Here is a 19,223-nt window from a genome sequence, read left to right on the forward strand (position 1 = left end):
GCGTGACCCTGGGCAAACTACTTTACCTCACTGTGGCTCAGTTTCCTTATCTGTAAAATGGGGATAATAATAGCACTTAACTCCCAGGGTTGCTGTGAGGCTCAAATGAGATACCTAGGCAAAGCACTTTGCAAACCCTTACAGTCTCATATAAATGTGAACTGCCATTATCCTGATCCAACCTCTTCTTTCTCCAGATGAGAAGCTAAGGACCTCCCATTCTCTAATTCTTGAATTCTATGATGAGAAAGACCTAGGCTAGCTTTCCATCTTTATTTTATTTATTTTTTTTGGTGAGGCAATTGGAATTAAGTGACTTGCTCAGAGTCACAGAGCTAGTGAGTGTTATGTGTCTGAGGCCAGATTTGAACTCAGGTACTTCTGACTCCAGGGCTGGTGCTCTACACACTCTGCTACTTAGCTGCCCCTTTGGCTAGCTTTCCAGATCCTTCCTTTTTTCTTGTTGACCCTACATGCTCCTTTCTTCCGTGGTCCCCAGCCCATTCAATGGTTCAACATGGAGTCACACAAAAATCGTCACAGCAGGTTAAGTCATGCCAGCTTTTAAGCTCCCACAACAATATGCTCATTCTTTTTCTTTCTTCCTTTCTTTTTTAACCACCGAGGAAGCGGCTATCAAAATATTAAAACCAATTGCCGCTTTCTTTCAGATGACCGGCTGTGTGAGATGTAGCTTTCAAATGAATTAAAATAATCTGTTAATTCCCTCCCAGTTCCATTCTCTGAGGTGGTTCAGATTTATACAATATTTCTGAAAGCTCTTTTCATAAGGCATATGCACTTAGAGCATTAATGAAGTCAGGCGGGCTCTGCTGGTCTCATTTCAGGGAGCTAATTGTTAAGTGTTTTGCATACTTACAATTGAACTAAATTATTCCATGCCTAGCTGGTTTCAGGAAGTGTTAATTATATTTCAGTAAGGGAAAATCAAGGCTGAAAAATCATCCACTTAGACCTTATCTATTTATGAACATCATATTCTAAAGATCTCAAACATATTTTAATGGCATGTGAATATTTAGATTAATATTTCTGAGTAAAAGAAACCTTTATTCCCTCCTTGAATGGGCTCGGAGGGCCATCCTTCAAGCTTGATTCACTCTCTAAGAAGCCGATGTGGTAGAGGCAGAGCTTTGTTTGGGTGGGGCCCTGAAAGCCCTGTGCCCACTGTTAAAAGAAGCATTAGCTCATTTCATCTCTTCCCTCAGCCTTCCTTAGATGATATTAACTCATTAATTTGCAGATCCAGCACAGAACAGACCCCTCCCTTGGGAAGCACTTGCTGGAGACCCATTTCCTTTGGACTGGAGTTTTCACTTGGTGCCTTGGACAGGAGGAATAGCCCCATGGAGCTCCCAGGGTCCCATCATCAATGTCCAGGATTTCAAGAAGAGGGTTGGAAAATGAGAAGGGGGAGAGAAGGTTCTAAGGCATTCCACAAAGCCAGGTCCCTCCCCATCCCTCCCTTTTCTCTTTCCACCAAATCTCTGTTCCTTCTTAGTGATTCAGAGGACTGCTATCAGCTCCAGGAAGGATTTGAATTGTGTTTCTTTTAGGTCTGTTACTCTATTTATATTCTTACTTTTTATGCCTGGATTGTGATGGTCAGTTATGCTTATTTTCCTGGTAAGCACCTTGAGGGCAGGGACTGTCTCATTTGTGTCTATGTATCCCCAACACTTAGCCCAGTTCCCTGCATACAGTAGGTGCTTCATAAATGCTTGTTTGTTGACTGATGGTAAAAAATAAGGAGTCATTTCACAAGTGCAAGTTAAAGATCAGGGGACAATTAAATGCACATGCTTCCTATTTCTGTCAATAAACATTTACCAAGTGCCTACTATATGCCAGGCACTGTGCTAAGCCCTGTAGTGGTAATCACTACATTAATGTTTATGGAGTACCCTAGGCACAAGGTACGGCTTGGATTTTATGGAGGATATTAAGGTAAGACATGATCCCTACAATCAAGATGATTACAACCTAGAGGAGGAGTTGAGGCATATTTGAAAAGGTCACTCTCAAACAACATACAAGCCCAGACGCTATCTAGAGACATGACAACCTATTGGGATGGGTGTCTCAGAGTTGGCCTCAGAGTCAACAAGAGCTGGGTTTAAGCTTTGTCTTTGATGCATCCTGGCTTGCAGCCCCAAGCAAGTCACACAAGCTTTCAGTGCCCCAGATTGCTTTCTGAGATTATAAATTGCAGAACGGTTTAGGCATCTTGAATCAAGACCAGATGAAGAACTCAGAGGTCAGCTGGTCCGACTTCTACACATTATAAAGGAAGAAAGTGACTCCCACAGAGGGGTGGGGCTTCTCAGGAAACATCAGAGGTGGGCTTTAATCTTAAATCCTCGGATTCCAGAGCTACCTTTATTTCTACAGTGCAATGCTTCCCAGTTGCCAATCAGCATTGGGAGAGTGATTTTGCTCAGTGGGATTTCCCTACACCTATGGTGTCAGACTCAAATAGAAATGGGGGTCACTAAACCGTAGGTAAGGAGCCCTGAGGATTGACTATTTAATTAAAAACCCATATGTATTGACATCCTCCATGTTCTATCTCATTTTTATTCAATTTGTAAATATTTCCCAATTATATTGTAATTTTGTTCTGGTCCTCTGCCCCACACCAATGAAATCACGAGTCAAATGTGCTGAGTAGGGCAACTAATAAATACTGTAGAAGTTAATCACGTTGGGGAGGTGTGGTCAGAGAAGCCTACCTGGAAGAAATTCGTCTTGAGCTGTGCCTCCAAGATGGATAGGATTCAGATGGGAGGGGTTGGGGAGGAAGAGAGGAAGTATAATGTAGTAGATGGGATGCTGGGATTGGAATGAGGAGACTTGAGTTTGAATCTTGGCTCCAAGTGAGGAGCTTTGAGACCATTGGCAAATTTCATTGAGCCTCAATTTTCTGTCCCCTAAAATGGGATTCATAATGCTCACTGGTGGGGAAAGTGCTTCATAAAACTCAAGGCTCTGCCTATATGTGAGTTGTTTTTATTCTAGGCAAGGAAGGAATAGTCCTTGAGATATAGATCTTCTGACTCAATCCAATTGAACAAAACTACATTAAGTGTCCCCTCTGTGCAAGGCAGTGTTAGGTGCTGGGGTGCAATGATAGAGTACCTGGGGAGGGGTAGGAAGTACGGCCTATTAACAAGGCAGTTTGAAGAAGAGGGGGAGCCCTGACAGGTAGAGGAGCAGGAAGAGTTTATCATAAAAGAATACACCATGACCAGAACACTGAAGGAAGCTAGGAATTCTAAGAGTGGGAGGTAAGGACACAGTCCCTTCCAGGAATGGAGGGTCAACCTGTGGAAAGGCTGGAGAGGGGAGAAAGCCTACTAGCCAGTCTGTCTGGAACACAGAGTGAGTGAAAGGGGCTGGGGAACAACTCAAAATGAATCTGGAAAGGTAGACAGGTGCCATGTTTCCCTTCCTTTTACTTGATTTAATCCTAGTGAAAAGCAGGAAAGAGGTAATTCAGAGAGAAGTTTTGCTCCTCTTCCTTCATCCCTGTGCCATCCCCTAGGCCTACTCCTAATTGGCCCCAGCTTTCTCCTGTTTTCTCTCTTCTCCTGAAAGCTGTGAATGTTGATAGAACTGCTTCTGATCCCCTTCACTGCATCACTATACACTCACATAAATTCATGTGGCAGTTTAGAGCCAATTAAAATTTATAAGCCACAGGTAGTGAGTGAAATTCCAAGGATTAATTTGCTCACTGGAGTATTAATCTGTGTAATGTAGTAGGTTATCCTTCAGTAAACTCAGTGAGATGGAGATGGGGAGATACATTTGCTTGCATGCTTTACTGTAAATGCTATAATTAGTCCCACTGGGCCAGTGGGTTGAGTGGCTTCAGCCAGAGCCCAATGAAGGCTGTGTCTGAACCTGTGAAAAAAACATGGCATCAGCAACTTGGCTGTCCAGCCAGAATACCAGCTACCCAACAAGCCTGCCTTCCACTCTGGTTCCGAGAAAGGACCACTCTGGAAACCCCTCCCTTTGTCTCAGGGCTGCTACCTTTCTCCTCTTACCCCATCTCAATCCCCCTTCCTTCCCCCTCTTTGCCTCCTCCCATCTCCCACCTCCCTATATTTCCCTGAGGGCACGGGAAAGCAAGGTGCTGGTAACATAGCCAGTCTATCCAGCTTGCTGCTTCCCAGGGCTTCCTAATTAGAAGGCTTCCCAATTAGGAGGGTGAGTGAATCAACATTACTGTTAATAACAAGGCAGCACTCTCCTGCCCATCCCAGGTCCTTCTTCCCACCCCCTCTATTCGCCAGGAGTTGACTTAGTAGAAGGAAAATGGATGCTTCCTTGTGAATCCCCAAAAGCAGAGTGGCTGCTTTTAGCTTGGGACATCCCCAATATTAAAATGACCCAGTGCTAAGGATTACAGGCCATGGAGATGGGACCCCAGCATTTTACTCCTGGTTCTATTTCTCACTGTAGAAGCCTAGATTGTATGATATAACCAATCGACTAATAAGCATTTATTAAGTATTTATTATGTGCCCTGCATGGTGCTGGAGTATGGGAATATAAAGCCCATAGTCAAACAGTCCCTCCCCTCAAAGAACTGAATTTTATTTGGGTGTGGGGGGGAGGCAAAACATACATATCTTATATATTTTATATAACATACAATAATATAATGTATAATAATAAAGATAATATTTATTAGAGTAATAAATTATATTTATTCCATATTTAACATAATTATTATATTATAACATCATTATATATTATTTGTATGCTATAATCAAATATAGCACAGAAAGGCTTTTTGACTCACTCTCCCAATCCACACTTGAACTGGAGTATTTAGTCCTTGGAACAAGAATTTCCTTCTTCAGTGTTTCAAGGTTTCAAGGGTATTTTTGAGGAGTTGGGGTGAATCTTCCAATACTATCGCTCTTGAATTCCCATCCAATTTATCCCCTCAAGCAGTGATTGACCAGTTAATATCTCCTCAGTACCATTGGAATGATTGGCTCCTCAACATCAGTTTCCTCATTGATATTTTCTCCAGATAATCAGTTAATATAATGACAATAGTAATAATAATAATAGCCAGCATTTCTATTGCATTTTAAGGTTTGTAAAGTGCTTTACAAATATCATCTTGCTTTATCCTCCCAACAACCCTGGGAAGTAAATGCTCTTACGCCCATTTTACAGGGGCCGAAAGAATCTAAGTGACCTGTCCAGGGTCAATTAGCTTTTACAAAAGGATATTTGCTAGAAGATACAGCAAGGCCTGAGGTACAAAGTGATCTCCCCCATGACAGAGTCTACTGTCTTCTCTTCATCGTGGTCCCTGGGGAGAGTGGATCCAAATTTACTGGGAGCCAAGCATGGTGGCTCATGCCTGTAACCTTTGCTATTAGAGGAGGTTGAAGGTGGTGGATTTCTTATTCAGGAGTTTTGAGCTGCAGTTGGGCTAAAGCTGATTTGGATGTTCACACTATGTCTGGCTCTAACAAAGTGAATTCCCTGCATGAGGAATCACCAGGTTGCTGACGGAGGGGTGAGCCAGCCCATGTTGGAAACCGAGTAGGGCAAAGCTTCCATGCTGACCAGCAGTGGGGTGAGGCCCATGAGTGGCTGCTGACTTCTACCCTGGGCAAGATTAAAAAAAAAAGCCAAAAAATAAAGTGCTTCATAACAAAGCATTCTTACCCAGCAAGTTCACTTCTGGGTACGGGATGTGGTATCTTGGCCACTAACCAGGTCGCTCCTCAGGGCTGTGTTGGTTCATCAGAATTGGCTGCTGTGGACTTCCTTCTCCCGATCTCTCATGCCTCTTCCTACCTTTTTCAGCCTTCAAGGTCATTCTGTCCTAGAAACCCATTTATCTGGGATGGGGAAGGAATGGGTACAATAGAGCCATGCCATGCATTGTAAGCCACATCGTGACCAGGTGAGAGAGAGGGCCCAAGGTCACTCTCTCTCATCTGGAGGCCCACAGAAGTTCTTCTTCCCCCTCAGTTGAAAATCACCAGGGAAGAAAGAAACTCACACTCAGTTTTGACTCAGAACCAATTAAAAAGGTCTTTCATTACCGTGAAGTGAGTGGATAGGAAATGGTCAAGGAAGATCTGTGCATACTCTGAAGGTGGGGGAGGAATAGGCAGAGGCCCATTATCATGAATTTCTTAATTTTTTATTATTTAAAAAATTCAATTTTATTTTCAGTACCAAATTCTCTTGCTTCATTTTCCCTTTCTCGCACTCTTTAAGAAGGCAAGAAAGACAAAACTCATCACAAATACAGTTATCCCTTCTACATCGTGACTTTCCCCATTGTGGTTTTGATATATCACACATCAGCATAAGAAAATAAATGGGAATTTTTTGGGCGTTTTGTGGAAGTTGCAAGTGACACAGAAAATGTTCTTTTTCATACAGTATTTTTACTTAACATGACTTGCATATGGCATATGACCAAATAACCCAAACTTTACAATAATGTACTATAAATACCCAATAAAAGAAAAAGAAAAAAATTCAGATTTCTTTAGTATGAAAGGAGGGCCAAAATTTTTTTGCATGAATTTTCCAGATCGAGAGGTCATTGTGTCCCTAACCCCTGTGATTGTGGAAGCAATAACTGGATATATAGTTATATAAAACAAATTTCTGCATTAACCATGTCAGAAAAAAAGAAGAAAGAAAGAGAAAGAAAGGAAAGAAGGAAGAAAAGAAGGAAGGAAGGAAGAAACATGTATTTCAATCTGTTCTGAGTCCACTACTCTGTGCATGTGGCTAGTGTGTTTCATCATGAATTCTTAGGAGATGTGGTTGGTCATTGTGTTGATGAGAACTACAAAGTCTTTGAAAGTTGGTAATCTTTTCAATGTTGTTGTTGGGTAAATTGTTCTCCTGGTTCTTCTCCCTTCATTTTGCATCAGTTCATATGAGTCTTCCCAGGTTTTTCTGAAACCATCCCATTCATTATTTCTTACAGCACAGTAGTATTCTGCAGCATTCATTTATCATAGTTATTTCAGTCATTCCCCAATCAATGAGCATCCCCTCAGTTTCCATTTTTTTTGCCACCACAAAAAGAGCTACTACAACTTTTTCTTCATATAGGTCCTTTCCCTCTTTCTTTGATCTTTTTGGAGTATAAAGCTAGCAGTGGTATCACTGAGTCAAAGGGTCAAACTATGCATAATTTAATAGTTTTTCTGGCAGAGTTCCAAATTGCTTTCCAGAAATGATTGAACTAGTTTACAACTTTACCAGCAGTGCATTAGTGTACCTGTTTTCTCACATTTCTTCAAGCATTTATCATTTTCCTTTTTTGTTGTCTTAGCCAATGTGATGGGTATGAAATGGTACTTCAGAGTTGTTTTAATTTTCATTTTTCTAATTATGAATGACTTAGAGCACTTTTTCATATGGCTATTGATAGCTTGGATTTTTTTCCTCTAAGAACTGTCTAAGATCATTGTGTTGATTCCCTGGATATTCTTGACCTTTTGTTTCTTCGGATTAATTTTGTTATTTTTTTTCAAGCTCTAAAAAGCAATTCTTTGGTGGTTTGATTGGCACGGCGCTAAATAGGTAAGTTAATTTAGGTAGTGTCATTTTTATTATATTGGCTTGGCCCACCCATGAACAAGTAATATTTCTTCAATTACTTAGATATATCTTTATTTGTGTAATACTGACCACCCTGGCCCCTACCACCTGAAGTCCAGGAAGGTCAAATTTTATTCTTCTCCAAGGGCTCTCCATTATCCTTAAGGGGCTTGGGGCACATCTAGGCTCTCTGCAAATGTCTCCAGTCCCTACCAATGTTGTTCTCTCAATTACAGAGGGTGGTCCCTTGAATCTCAGTTCCATTTATCCACTGAAAGTCACATTAACTTTGACAAAGAAATATTTACTTCAAAAGGTATAGTTACAAATATATAAACTTACACTCCTGATGCATGGGAGGCTTAATTCCCTTCAACCCTCGTACCACCTCAGACTCAGGGGAGGGAAAAGGGATTTGGTTCTTAGCTTAGCTGGGTTACCATGGAGCGCAGTCCTGGGTACAAGTCCAAAACTCCCTTTAAATTTGATTTCTAGGCACCTTGGCTTCTCAAGACTTCCACTTTGGCTGGTAATTGCACCAACCTGCCTGCAATCTTGACTCTGAGGTCATCATGAGTTGAACTCCCTGGTCCCATAGGGATAACTTCTAGGCCCTGAGACTGAGGAGGACAAACAATGCAGAGCACAAACAAATACTGTCTCCAGCCAATTTCTAAAGTGGAGGTAAAAGAGTTGTTATTGTTCCTCCTTCATTCTTTTTCTTTTTTGGTGAGGCAGTTGGAGTTAAGTGACTTGCTCAGGGTCACACAGCTAGTAAGTGTCATGTGCCTGAGGCCTAATTGGAACTCAGGTCCTCCTGACTCCAAAGCCAGAGTTCTATCCACTGTGCCACCTAGCTGCCCCTTTCTTCCTTCATTCTTGAAAAGGACGAATGACATCAGGAGGGTGATGTCTTGACTTGCAAGTGACTTGGATTTAAGGGAGGCAGAGCTGTGCAAAGTCATCAGCCTCACTTTCTCCTCCAGAGTCATCTGAGTCCAGTGGCAAGATATAGGTCAAGATGACTGGTGATGGCCCAGGATGCAGTGGGAGACCTTGGCTTTCTTAAGCTAAGGTCTTTCCCAGCTCTCAGTTTGTCTAAGGCAACACCCGTTTAGTGATTTAAGGCGAGGTAAGAAATGAGGCAAAAGAGAGCCTGGTTAGCTTCCTCAAAAAAAAAAAAATCAACCTGGGAGAAGAAGACCCTCAGGATTTCTGGCCCAAAACCCAAACAATGAGCAAGTAAGGCATGGGTTATTTAAGTATTCTATTTCCTGTTGTGTTAAGCTGGTCAATTAAATTTTCTGTAAATATTCATGCATTTCATTTAAATTGTTAATTTTATTGGCATATAGTTAGGCAAAAAAAAGCTCCTAATAATTGCTCTTATTTCTTCTTTATTAGTTGTGAATTCACCTTTACCTTTTGGTAATTTGGCAGCCAGGTGGCACAATGGATAGAGTCCTGGGCTTGAAGTCAGGAAGACTCATCTTCCTGAGTTCAAATCTGGCCTCAGACACTTACTAGCTGTGTGACTCTGAGTAAGTCATTTATTCCTGTTTGCCTCAGTTTTTCCATTTGTAAAATGAGCTGGAAAAGGAAATGGTGAACCACTCCAGAGCCACTTGCCAAGAAAACCTCAAATAGGGTCACAGAGGGTTGATCATGACCAAACAACAACAACAACTTGGTTTTCTTCTTTCTTTCATTTTTATTTCAAATTAGCCAGCGGCTTGTGTATTTTATTGTTTTCTTTAAACAGCTCCTACTTTTATTTACTAGTTCATTTTAAGAAAAAAATTCACTTTTTTGAATCTCTCCTTTGATCTTCAGGGTTTCTATTTTGGTATTTAATTAGGGGCTTTTAATCCCTTGGCTTTCTAGTTTGTTTGTTTGTTTGTTTTGTATTTTTTTTAGCTTCATGACCAATTCATTGATCTGCTCTTTCTCTCTTTTCTGTAAATGTAAGCATTTAGAGATACACATTTCCCCGTAAGTATTGCTTTGGCGGCATACCACAAATTTTGGTATGCTGTTTTATTGTTGTCATTATCTTTAATGAAATGGTTTCTATGATTTGGTCTTTGGCCCCACCTGTTCATTAGAATTAAATTATTTCATTTCTAACCATGCTTTAAAGGCCCTTTATTGAATGTAATTTTTATTGCATTATGGTCAGAAAAAGATGTATTTAACATTTCTGCCTTTCTGCATTTGTTTGTGAGGTTTTTATGCGCTAATACATGTTCACCTTTTTTTGAATGTGCCATGCATGGCCGCATCATGAATTTCTAAAAGCAGGCTCACAATGCTTCCATGTAGGTTGCTACCAAGTAGAGCAGTTAAAGCAGACTTTAAAGACTGGTCTCCCACCAGCCAACACTCCCATTACACAAGGCAGTTTTGGAGAAGAAGCCACTACTGGTAGCTTGGAGCATCAGTAAGGTTTCATATAGAAGCTGGAGCTTGGGCTGAGAAGGAAATGAGAGGTTAAGGTAAGGAGTGAGTGCATTCTAGTCAAAGGATGTAGCCCCACAAAGGTATGGAGATGGAAGATAGAGTATTGAGTATGAGAAGCAGTAAGAAGGTCAGTTTGGCTGGATTGTAGAGAGTATGATGGATAATAATATGTAATGAGACTTGAAAGGTAGGTTAAATCTGGATTGGGAACAAGAGTGTGCCAGCAAATGTTTAAAATCTGGCCGTCCAAAAAAAGTTTTTTATTTTAAATTTTAATTATTGTATTTTAAATTAAGTTAAATTAATTTTAATTTTAATTATTTATTGTAAATTTAAATTTATTTTAAATTTAATCTGCATTACTAACCTTTTTCTCCACCACTTTCTTAAGTCTAGACAATCCACAAAACAATAAATCAAGCCCTGATTTTGCTGATTTCTGAGGGGTAAATGCTCATGTTGAAAATTTAACAGTCTGCTCTCTCTAGCTCTTAGCTTCAGAACATCCCTAATTGTGATAGACTTTTAGTGGCATGTGAATATTTAGATGAATATTTCAAAGACCCTGGGGGCCTCAATTTCTTCATCTGTGAAATGGGGATAATAATAACTCATCTTGAAAGAGACATTGACTTTTAGTCAAAAGATGTGGGTAGTCCTGGCTTTGCCACTGGCTATGTTACCTTGGGACAAATAAATTGATCTCTCTGAGCTTGTAAAATGAGGGAGTCAGACTAGTAAATTTCTAAGGCCTCTAATGTTTTATGGAATATCATCAGGTTGAGATAATGGTTAAGACAATTCCTTATGTTATCAAAACATTGCTATTGTTAGCACAGTGCTTTTAACTTTTTTTCAAAGAGGAAACATCTGGATCTCAAGCCCCTTTATCCTTTAAGAATGACTAGAGTGGGTCAGGAGAACTAGGTCAGAGCTGTGTGTGGGTGAAGGTTATTCCAGAGTTAAAAAAGATCTATGTCATTAGCTTAAAACTTGATGGAATCACTATGATTGGAAGAGACCTTAGAGATCTATGATTGATTTCCATGTTGATTCAATGCCCAACCTCACTTCCTACTCAGACTCCTTCCCCTCTTCGTGGTTTGCCTGTGTTCCCAGTAGATATGGCAGCATAACTGTTTATTTCTACTTTTCAAATTAAAATTATGTTTCAATAAATAAAAATTGATTTTATCTCCCTTTCCACGATGGAAAAAACAAAAAACCAAACAAAAAAAAACCCCTCCACCAAATCCCTTGTGACAAATACACATAGTCAAGCAAAACAAATTCCAATATCTGCTATGTTTTTTAAAAAAAAGTCTTATTCTGCACCCTAAGTCTATCCTCTCTCCTTCAGAAAGAGGAATAGCTTCATTGTTATTGATTGGACTTCTTAAGTCTTTGAAAATTGTTTGTTCTTTTTGAGTTGTTCTTATTGAATAGATTATTCTTGTTCACTTCACTCTGTAAAAGTTCATGCCAATCTCCCTGGGTTTTGGGGAAACTGTTCCTTTCATTATTTGTTATTGTGCAGTAGTATTCCATTACATTGATACACCATGATTTTTTCATTCATTCTCTAATTGATGGGAAGTTTCCATTTTTTTTGGGTTGTTGCTATGCAATGAGCTGCTATAAATATTTTTGTATATATGGGTCTTTTCCCCCTTTCTTTGATCTCTTTGGGGTAGAGGCTTAGTCGTGGTATTGCTAGGTCAAAGGATATGTACAGTTTAATGACTTTTTGGGCATAGTTCCAAATTGCTTTCCAGAATAGCTATACTAATTCATAGCTCCATGAAAAGTGCATTAATGTGCCTGTTTTCCTGCAGCCCCTCCAACATTTGTCATTTTCTTTTTTTTTTTTGTCAACTCTGCTGATCTGGTGGGTTTGAGGTAGTTTAATTTGAAGAGTTGCTTTAATTTTCATTTTTCTAATTATTAGCAATTTGGAACTTTTTTTTCATATTAGATTACTTTCTTTGAAAACTTCATAGCTGGGTGTGGTGGCACAAGATATATTCCTTGCTACAAGAAAGTTGGAGACTGGTAGATGGCTTGAGCTTCAGAATTCTAAGTTGCATCAAACTGCACTTGTCCATGCTGCCTGCAGATAGTGAGTCCCTTGAGAGTAGGGGGTCAGCAGGCTGCCTAAGGAGGGGCAAACAAACTGGCCAGGTCAGAAGTGGAGCTGTTCAAAACTCCTATGCTGATCAGTAATGGAATCAGGCTGAGTGACCACTACATTTCCAGGCTGGGTGAGATAAGAGAGATCAAGCCTTAAAACAACAAACAAACAAAAACCAGATACCTCCCTCCCTTCAGTTTTGTGTGTTTATATCCTTGGTCCATCTATCAGTTGGAGAATAGCTCTTACTCTTATAAATTTGAATCGGTTTCTCTATATATCTTGAAAATGACACCTTAGCTTAAAAAGGTCAAAGTCTCCCACTGCATCTGGGGTCATCTCCAGTCATCTTAACCTATATCTTGCCACTGGACTCAGATGACTCTGGAGGAGAAAGTGAGGCTGATGACTGCACAGCTCTGCCTCCCTTAAATCCAAGTCACTTGTAAGTCAAGATGTCACTCTCCTGATGTCATTGGTCCTCTTCAAGAACAAAAGATGAACAATATACACATACCTCTTCCATCCCATTCTGAGAGAGCCATCCCTTGTAACAAAGACAAAAAAGAAAATAAGACAGGGGAGAGAAAAACAGCAGTTCAGCCTTACAGGCTGTGCAGTATTACGCATCCACAGTCCTCCCACCTCCGCAAAGGAGGGAAGTACCTTTTCTCTTCTGTCATTCAGGGCTGAGTTTTGCGTAAGCACTTTGGAAAATATAATTACTCCTATTTTAGACATTTAAACCCAGAGGGTTTAGAAGGTATTTGTTTTAACTCCCAGTTGGCAGTTGAGCTGAGATTAGGACCCTGGCTTTCTGGACCTTGGTTTAATGTTATGATCCCCTTAGAAACCTGTCAGAGCAGGACATAGTACTTAGCATTAACATTATTTACTAAAAGGGCTAGTGAAATAATTAGAAATACACAGCTCAGGAGTTTCTCTAACTCCTTAAACTTCATGGCTTCACTGCCAACCCCTATTGCCTACTCCAGGGGCTCAGTCCAATATGGACACTTGTTCCAGGTCCAACAATCAGCTGACCCTCACCCTTGGCTGGAAATTAAAATCTGCAAACTGTTTCTTTGTTGATCAGGGTTGGGGTGGGGTGAGCAGCTACTACTGTTAGCAAGCTGTGCCCTGGTCAGCAAGAGCATGTTGTCTGGGCTGGAAAATTCAATTACTTATGGAATAATGAGGCTTAATCTCTATTAACAAGGAGGCAGAGGAATAAGTGGTGACTGGCTCTGATGATCAGGGGCTTCATCTAAGGGGCCTTACCAGGCCTGAAGATTAAGGTTGCTGTCTTCTTTTCCCTATCCTGGCTCTGAGAATACCATGTTGAAAACATGCTGGGCTTGTCTCTTTGTCCAAAGAGCCAGTGCCTGGGAAAAGAAGGATCTTGAGAAGGCTTAATAATAATCCCTGGTATTTGTATAGAACTTCATTCAGTCAATAATCATTTATTAAGCTCCCACCATGCATGGTTTATATGTGTGGGCACTGGGCTAGAGGCTGGGAGAAATACAAAGATAAATAAGAAATAGTCTTTAAACACTCACAAGGCTGTAGAATCAAGGTTGCAGAGTTTTAGAAGGGACTAAAGAGATTGTTGAACCTACCCCCTCATTTTATAGTGGAGGAGGTGAAGTGCTTTATCCAAGGTCACACAGCTAGTAAGTATTGGAATTAAACAATGCAGCACAGCACATTCAGATAGTATATCAAAGAGTCAATAAGTGGAGTGAGTGCTTATGATTTTTGCCTTTGTATGCCTAGAGCCTAGCACAAGCACATAGTACGGTGCTTGATAAATGCTTATTGATGGACCTAGGAAGGAAGCCTGGGCTTTGAATCACAGCATTCACACTTACCAGCTCTGTGACTATGGCTAAGTCACTCAATTTCTCCATCTTCCTCATCTGTTAAATGCTGGGAATGACAGCTCACTGAAAACCTTGAAGTACTACACTAATATATTATTATTATGGAAGATAGGTATGTCCACATTGGTTATATAAATGTAAAGACAGAGCTTGTGGGTGACTTGCATAGATAGGATCTAATGACCTTTGAGGAGAGGAGAGCCAAAAGTAGTGCCCATACTGCCCGCACATTGGCCAATAGGAGGGGGCAGGCAGGCCGCTAGATCACTGTGAGGCCTGGAGCTCTTTTTTTCAAGTCTCTGAAAGAGCTACTGGGCTAAAATTATCTCTATCTGCCCCCTCAAATATCTCTGAATTAGGGGTATGAATTTGAGTCGTCAAGATAAGGAAAACTGCTTTCTTGGTCCTCTGAAAGGGACAGAGTAGTTCTTAGCCTACACTTACCCTCTTAGCTCTTTCCACCTATTACACAAAAGACCATCACAAATAATGAACGCTGAGTAAAACCACTTATCCAAGCAAACACATTGGCAGAGTTCTACAGATCAGCATATACTACAAAATACAGAAGAATGAATGATCTCCTAAAGAGGTCCATTCTAGCAGCTGCTACGAAGGCAAGCTAAAAACCCAGGACATGTTGAGGAGTTAGCTTCTCCTATGCGTCTGTAGCTTCTCTCTCCTTGAGTATCTCTTTTGAAGGATGTTGATGGAACTGTGTCTCTCTCTTGAAGTAGTTTTAGAAACAATTCTCTAAGTCTCTTATAAAGGTATATAGTATTGTAGTATGCTCAGCATTCTCTGCCAATCCAGACGTACATCTCCCTTGGATTGCAGCACACAAAATGTTCCAAGTTTGGTTGGAAACTTGGTGACAGTGATTAATAATGACATTTGAAGAGCTGTTAACAGTGACTCAGTGGTGTCAGTGGTACCGTATATAAAAGTATGAGCTCATAGTAGAGTTGAAGCCATATGAGAGAGGTTTAAGGTGGAGATTGGTTTGTAGGGTTGGCAACTTCAGAACCTCTTCAAGTCCAGAGCTCACATGCTCATGTTCATGTACAGCTTTTGGCAGAAAGGGTGATAAAGGACAACACTTGTTAGCAGAGAGTAACAGCCACATCTGCGGCAACTCATATTCTATGTCAACCCTTATGCTTATGGTTATCAGAATTTACAGAGATTATGATGTGGCACCCACTCTGGGTGCATTCTCCCAACTCCCACAAGCCATGGAGGGTTGGGCCACCAGAGAGTGGCTGACTGCGGTGGGTAATCTAGAGGGGTTGTGGCATCTAATACCGTCAATCACAAACCCCTAATGAATGTACTCCCAGTACCCATCAACTAGATGATATCAATTAGTTTTCATAAGAGGATATTTACTAAGAAGTAATGGAAAGAACAACAGTTATAGAATAATCGTTTCAAACCAGGGGATACACTCTCCCCTTAGACACACTATAACCCCAGGGAGAGTGCACTCAAAAAACAAAGTTAGGCCATACATAGAGAGAATGTGGGACTGAGGGGCTCCTTGAGACTCTTAGCCTTGGGAGTTCTATTTTCTCATGTGGAATCCTCATTACACTTCCCCTTAAGTATATCTTTCTGCTGGGCTCCCAGGGATCGTGTCTTTCTTGAGTCTGGAGTCTCCATTCTTCTCCATCATGTTCTTAATGCTGCTTCTATCCTTAGGCTCTCTGTCCATCTCTCTCTGAAATTCTCATTCATCAAGCACTGTTGTCGCCTTCAGTGAATTCTGTTACTGCCTCTGGTTTCTGTAGGACTGCTGATAGCCCTCTGATTGTTTGAAAGTCATAAGGTTGTAGTCAGTCCTGTTTCTGGGTACTTGGTTGTTGAAGATCAGGAAAGAGTAAGCACAAAAGATATAGAGGTGACATCTGTTCGTGGACACATGGTGGCCAAGTGGGAGAAATAGTTTGCTGCTCCTCCACCCGGCAGCTCATAGTAGTACCTGCCTCAGGGCCACCAGGAAGGAAAAGTACAGTAGGGCCAGGAGAGGAATATGCCTACCTTTCTGCATATGATTTTAGTTCCGGCTCTGTGCCTCTGGAGTCATCAGTCCTTTGGGCTTCTAAGCCAACAGAAGACTCATTTTCATCTCACAACACCAGCCTCCACTCAGACACCCCAGGACAGAAGCAGGCTCACTCTGTCCCACCACTACAGTAGGATCACAGAGCTGGCAGGGACCTTAGAAATCGTCTAAGTCTAGCCCCTCATTTTAGTAAACTTCCATCTAGAGATGACTTGCTCAGGGTCACACACTCACTTCTCATCCCTTTGCAATTTGGCTGCTGATCCTAGCATTCAACTAAAATTACTCTTTCTAAGGTTATCAACTGATTTCTTAATGGCTAAATCCAATTGCCAATTAATTTTGACATTGTCAGTTATCCTCTCATGGTGGATACTCACTCTTGTTTTCCATTACACTGTTCTCTCCTGAGTCTCCTCCACCTAACTGACTGCTTCTTCTGACTCTTCTTATCTTAATCACCATCTATATTTTCAATATAAGTATTCCTCAAAGCTCTGTCCATGGTCCTCTTCTCATCTCTCTCTATGCACTCTCTTGGAGATCTCATCAGCTCCCATTTATGCAAATGAATCCCAGTCTTATATATCTAACCTTAATTTCTCTTCTTAACTCCAATCCTATATCATCAGCTTTCTTCTAGACATTTCCTCTTAAATGTTCCCTGGATATCTTAAGCTCAGTATATCCCAAATCAGAATTCATTATCTTCCTCCTCCTAATCCTAAGCTAATAAACAGTTTCCTGTGTTTACTCTCTCATCACTTCTCCTGTTGCTAAGTCATAATGCTCCAGCAGCCTAGGGGAACAGTAAAGGGCTATTAGCTACTTGTCCAGAGGTGGAACCCAGGAGCCTTTGGGGTCCAAAAATCTTTACATCTCAGCTGTTGTTGTTTGTTTGTCCTTCATTCTCAAAGAGGACCATGACAGGAAGGTGATGCCATGACATGCAAGTGAATTGGATTTAAGTGATGGAGGGCTGTGCAAAGTCACAAGCCTCACTTTCTTCTCTGGAGCCATCTGTGAAGCATCATCTTACAGCCAACTGGGGATGGGAACCAAAGCTGGGAGGATATTTGCCATCAGTTTCCAGGCACCCAAAAAGAAAGACCTCTTATTACTGGTAGAAGGAGTGTGAGGCAGCTTTGGGGCAGCTCGACACAACTTTTTGTCTCTGAGTCCATTTTCCTCTTCTCTGGCTCTCCTGTCCTATTCTCATTTCTTGTCTTTTTTCATGTCCCCCAGGCATGGGGCAAAAGCTGTCTACTGGCATCTATGCTGGGGCAGTATCCTCACACCACCATTGTCCCAGGTTTGTGACTTGGGCATCATACTTGAAGGGAAATGTAGGGAGGGAATAAACATTCATACAGCACCTCCTATGTGCCAGACATCACAATAAACACTTTACAAATATTATCTCATTTGGTTCTCACAACAACCCTTGAGGTAGGTGCAATTATCACTCTTATTTCACAGTTGAGAAAACTGAGGCAAACAGGTTAAGTGACTTGTACAGGGTCATACAGCTAATAAGTATCTAAGGCCATATTTGTATCCAGGTCTTCCTGAATCCAGGCCTTGTACTCTGTCCACAGCTGCCACTAGCTGCCTCTTGATCTTGTCTTCTTTCTCATACCCCATTTCTAAACAGTTGTTGAGTCTTTTTTTTTTTTTTTTTGGCAATTGCCCAGGGTTAAGTGACTTGGCCAGGGTCACATAGATAGTATGTGTCAAGTGTTTGGTCTGAGGCCGGGTTTGAACTCAGGTCCTCCTGAGTCTATCTGCTGTGCCATCTAGCTGCCCCTAGTTGAGTCTTTTAAATTCAACTTCCACTACATCTCTTGTATACCTTGTGCCCCCCTCCACCTCTCCAGTCACCACCCATCACTTCTCCTCCAGTCTCCCTACTTTCCCCTGGCAGTCTCCCACCAACTGCCAAAATGACACCTCTAAAGCATGTCTGTCTATGTTGCTCTTTTGCTCCCTAAGATTTCCACGGGTTCCCTAGAATTTCTAGTTTAAAAAACAACCTCCTCATCCTGGCATCTAAAGTTCTTCACAGTTTGGCTCCAGCCAACCTTTCCAGACTTATCTTACTCTGTTTCCCTTTCTGTCTCTGCATCCAGGGGAACTTGTCTTTTTTCTGTTCACCAAACTTGCCATTCTATCTCTCATCCCTGTATCCATCATAGGCTGTTTGTCTGCCATGCTTGAAATGGCCTCCTTCCTCACCTGTGTCTCCTAGAGTCCTTAGCTTCTTTCAAGGCTTACCTTAGTGCTTCCTTGTGTAGTAGACTTTTCTGATGCCCCCAGTCATTAGTATTCTCTCCGTCCTTAATGATTGTGTCTTCATTTCCTAGTTTTGTGTACTCTGTGAGCACCTGAAGGGTAGTGATCAGTTTTTAGTTTTGCCTTTGCATCCCCATTGTCTAGTACATAGCAGGCAATTAGTGTTTATTGTGTAAGAAAGAATACTAGTTTTGGAGTCCTAGGACCTGGATTTGAATCCTATCTCTCTGGCTTTTATGACCAGTGAGATTTGGTCAAGTCATTTAATCTCTCTGAACTTCAGTATCCTCCTCTGTAAAAGGAGGAAACCTCTTAGGTCTCTGGACTCCTGTGAATTGAAGTGAGGGGTTTTAACCTGGCTTGTAATCATCACAAGAGCCAGCAGAGGGAGGCAGAGTCAGGGCTGACCAAGGTCTACTTCTAGCCATTTAGAGAATCATCTGAGAACTTCCAGTGTGGCCAGGAAAACCAAGTTTACTGGCCTGAGTGGTGTTGGTGTTGGTGGTCTGGAGTGTCTGGCCGAGTTTCAAGGAAGACAGGAGGGAAGCAAAACATCAGATTTGAGGTTCAGATGAGTATGGCTAAATACCACATTCCAAATCCTCCTTAATCGTAGTGGTTTCCCTCTGACACTACCCCCGATTGATCTCCTATATAGCTTGTTTGTAAAGAATTGTTCATTTGTTTTCTCTCTCATTAGACTATGAGCAGGGACTGTTTTTTTGCCTGTCTTTTCTTTGTATCCCCAGAGCTTAGCATG

The 19,223-nt window shown here is 41.3% G+C and overlaps 1 protein-coding gene across 1 annotated transcript in view; it reads left to right on the plus strand.

The window, feature by feature from the left end:
* RPS24 (ribosomal protein S24) overlaps nt 1–19,223 on the plus strand; it is a 497,231-nt gene that overhangs the window by 57,967 nt on the left and 420,041 nt on the right. The gene's annotated exons all lie outside the window — the stretch shown is intronic.

This window comes from Phascolarctos cinereus, unplaced genomic scaffold (assembly GCF_003287225.1).
Source record: "Phascolarctos cinereus isolate Bilbo 61053 unplaced genomic scaffold, phaCin_HiC Scaffold_3;HRSCAF=262, whole genome shotgun sequence".
Classification (NCBI taxonomy): domain Eukaryota; kingdom Metazoa; phylum Chordata; class Mammalia; order Diprotodontia; family Phascolarctidae; genus Phascolarctos; species Phascolarctos cinereus.